Source organism: Limulus polyphemus, unplaced genomic scaffold, assembly GCF_000517525.1.
Source record: "Limulus polyphemus unplaced genomic scaffold, Limulus_polyphemus-2.1.2 Scaffold40, whole genome shotgun sequence".
NCBI classification, from domain to species: Eukaryota; Metazoa; Arthropoda; class Merostomata; order Xiphosura; family Limulidae; genus Limulus; species Limulus polyphemus.
This window is the reverse complement of record NW_013665650.1, coordinates 340,207-344,381: the sequence shown is the minus strand read 5'-3', so window position 1 is coordinate 344,381 and position 4,175 is coordinate 340,207. Positions and strand designations below refer to the sequence as shown.

Here is a 4,175-nt window from a genome sequence, read left to right as displayed (position 1 = left end):
ACCCATCGTTTTTAAGAAGTAGCAATAAAAATTGTGAAGTTAAAACAACCTACGGTGGACCCAGTGTTTCTAAGAAGTAGCAATAAAAATTGTGAGGTTAAAACAACCTACGGTGGACACAATGTTTTTAAGAAGTAGCATTGAAAATTGTGAGGTTAAAACAATCTACGGTGGACCTAGCGTTTTTAAAAAGTAGCAATAAAAATTGTGAGATTAAAATAATCTACAATCTAGGAATTAGCATTTATTATTTTTTATATATATTTAGAATGTTCACGGAAACCTACGAAAGAGTATTCTGTGCAGCAATAAGAATTATGAAGCTAATAATAATAATGTACGGTAAACCCTGAAGTTTATAATATCTGAAGGAATTTGATAGAAGTCAGATGTCACAGCAGAGATAAAACATACAAAACTGTAGCATACAAGTCATTAAGATGAAAACAGAGTAATGAATCTTAGAGTCTTAATTATCAAAGTGTCTGTGGTTGTTGTTAAGCTTAAAAATATACAATGGGCTATTTGTGCTCTGTCCACCATGGGAGTCGAAACCCGATTTTTAGCTTCGTAAGCCTGCAGACTTACCGATAAGTCACTGGGAGAGACTTATTATTAAACAATCGCACACTAAAGAATCCCTGTATGGAGTGAAAAATGATGAGATGATGTACTTTAACGCTACATGGGATTTTATCTATACTTTTGCTGAATATTGTAACGGAAATAATACGTATGTGTCCTGATTTCTAGTATCTGTAAAAGCTGCTCATATATATATATTACCGTTGTTCTTATCTAAGTATATCTGTGTTTTTGTTGAGTAATATGTCTGTCTATTACCCTCCTTCTTCTCAAGATATACATATATTTGTAAGATTAGAACAAATATTATTTGAATGAAAACAAGTTGTTTCTCGGCCAGTCCTTCTCTGTTTTTGAGTAACTGAGTGTAAAGAAATTGTTTCCATTGAAGTCAGTGTAAAAGAAAACCTTCAACATATAAAGAAGTAAACACTACTGTGAGTCTCTTTGGCATATTCGTTAGGAGAAAATTAGTGAAATATGTTACCTTATGTATTCTGATGGATTTTTGCTGAGTCGTTATAACATATTAATTACAGTAGGACAAAATTTTTAAAATATGTTACCTTATGTATTCTGATGGATTTTTGCTGAGTCGTTATAACGATATTAATTACAGTAGGACAAAATTTGTAAAATATGTTACCTTATGTATTCTGATGGATTTTGCTATATTTATCTTGTATTCTGTTTAACATAAATAGCTAATACTCCATTCATGTCGCATTTTATTTATTAGAAATAGCCTAACATTTAACTCATATTATGCTTTGTCTAGTATATATGTTTTCACACATTAATGTAAGCTTTTAAATACAATGCTTATACATTTTAACCAAACTACATATATATATTTTTAAAAGCGAACTTTGGGGTTTATGTAACCACTTAAGAAATCACTCAGCATTTTAGGATTATTAACCAATACTGTATCATTTTCAGAAAATACCCGTGTTTGAGATAAACTAGCTAATCCATTAGATTACATAATTATAATATATTTCACAAATTTTATCCCACTGTAACTAATATGTTACAACAACTCAGTAAAAATCCATCAGATTATATAAGCTAACATATTGTCCTATTGTAATTAATGTTATAACGACTCGGTGAAAATCCATCAGAATACATAAGGTAACATATTTTTAAAAAAATGTCCTACTGTAATTAATATGTTATAACGACTCAGCAAAAATCCATCAGAATACATAAGCTAACATATTGTCCTACTGTAATTAATATGTTATAACGACTCGGTGAAAATCCATCAGAATACATAAGGTAACATATTTTAAAAAATTTGTCCTACTGTAATTAATATGTTATAACGACTCGGTGGCAACATGAATGAAGTATCAGCTATTTATATTAAACAGAATGCAACATGAATGAAGTATCAGCTATTTATATTAAACAGAATGCAACATAAATATAGCATCAGCTATTTATATTAAACAGAATGCAACATGAATGAAGTATCAGCTATTTATATTAAACAGAATGCAACATGAGTTAAATATCAGCTATTTATATTAAACAGAATGCAACATAAATATAGCATCAGCTATTTATATTAAACAGAATGCAACATAAATATAGTATCAGCTATTTTTATTAAACAGAATACAACATGAATGAACATGAGTTAAATATCAGTAATTTATATTATATAGAATGCAACCTGAGTTCAGTTATCGTTTACACATTCCTATCCTTATCGCTTCTTTAATATGTGATTAACAGGTTAGGCTTTAACGTATAGTAACTGTCAGTCATGCAACATTCTTCGAACTGAAAACCCTTATCTATATTTCTAAGATCCAAAAAAGTACAATAAAACAAAATATCTCAAACTCACATTGTTGGTAAGAGTCGAATGTTTAAAGCCGATAGAAATGTGTTTTGCCTGATTAAGTAAATGTTTTAGGTTAATGTTATTAGGTGCTGTATAATCTGAGTTTGTAAGAATCTGGACCACATCCAGGACGAAAGTGATTGGTCACTTCCATACAAACTCTAAATATTAGCATGCGCGTGACTCCCACCGGTCGGTTAACTATTTACGAGCTCCACCCTGACGTCTACAGATACACCGTAATACTTTTCAAAAAACGTGATGGTTTCGTTATTGAAGGATTAGATTACCAGCATTTTTCTTCAATATCACTGGCTTCTGGACATTATCATTTGTATCCGACCGCTACAGTTACTCATGTTGAAATAACAACATTCTGAGAAAAGTATGGCTGGCCTTGTTTTGTTTTTCATAAACTCAAATATCCTTACATTTCGGTCAACTTTTCACGATCCGACTGAGCTGTTAGTCTAAGTCGGTGCTGTTGAAATAAAATCTTTCACACAATAAAATAGGAAACTTTCACACTCGTGCCTGTTTGTCACGCCTTATGGTGAAGGACATTCCGTTTGATGAGAAGAACAAGACCTAGGTACAGCCACTAGAACAGAAGTTGTACCCTGCTGAATTATCACGATCTCAATAAACTTGTGTCAGTCGCGTGCTCTTCAGCCACACACCACATTTAAAGACAGTTATGTAGGAAGAAGGGCACAATTAGTAGTACCTTGCTGGGCAAGTTACCCCCTATGTTATACTCGTCAACGTATTCCATGTCTGTCGTAGTTTTCCCCATAAAGTCGGTTATTTCCTGCAGGGACGTTCGAAAACATTTAATTAAACTATAGACCCTCTCCCTCAAGGGCGAAAGCCTTGAGTGTATATGTATATATATGCACACACACACACATATATATATATATATATATTTCTTAAGATAAAATGCAATTACGCTGGGTATTTAGCTTTGTAATCGTAAGTTTTAATTACTGCTCATATGCAAGTTGAAGGGTACCACCAACAGACTATATTGGTAAAATATTACTTATTATGCTAAAACTTCTGACCTTAAGTCTTAGAAAAGAAATATCAAAAACCGAAATTTAACAAGCGATCAAAAAATATAAAACTTTACTACTTATAAGCCCATTACTAGATTATAACAGGCCCTTCACAAGCCAGCGGGTAACATTTTTATTGAAAAACAAGTACCCAATTAGGTTTTTCTTACTTTGAACTGAAATTTTTTAGTCATTTTTATTGGCTAAAAAGAATGCATTTCTTGCACTCTTTTAGCGTTGGGGCTGCGAAAAGTGATTTGAAGTGGTAAGGTGACTGAAATCCGTCAACGCCTCACAAGCTCAACAGCCAAGCACAAGAAGCATGGAAGTCTCTAAGTGACACCCAGAGGTATTCAGGAACCGTTTGAAACCACCTTGGTAGATATTGTGTAGCAAGCCGAGTACAATATTATGCCTGTAGCTGCTTTCAAAGTGTTCATGTCTGCTCGTCCTACTGCTGACTATCGTGATGCTTCGACCTTCCCTACCGAATCGAAGGTGAAATCGTTCGTATCTCAATTGAAAGCTAAACATAAAATGGTGATAGCAGAAACATAAAAGGTTGGCAGTTGCTTAATTAATGATGCTGAGAATGTAGCTTTATGGATATATACTGAATTGACTCCCAGCAGTTAGACCTTAATACTAGCTAGTATGGAGACTTGAGAATG

The 4,175-nt window shown here is 32.9% G+C and overlaps 1 protein-coding gene across 2 annotated transcripts in view; it reads right to left on the bottom strand.

The window, feature by feature from the left end:
* Nucleotides 1–2,957, bottom strand: part of LOC106461631 (neurogenin-1-like) — a 6,324-nt gene extending 3,367 nt beyond the window's left edge. For both annotated transcript variants that reach the window (XM_022388903.1, XM_022388908.1), the window contains exon 1: nt 2,447–2,957. The gene's annotated coding sequence lies outside the window, so the exon portion shown is untranslated. The remainder of the gene's footprint in view (nt 1–2,446) is intronic.
* Between the last annotated feature and the right edge of the window lie 1,218 nt (nt 2,958–4,175).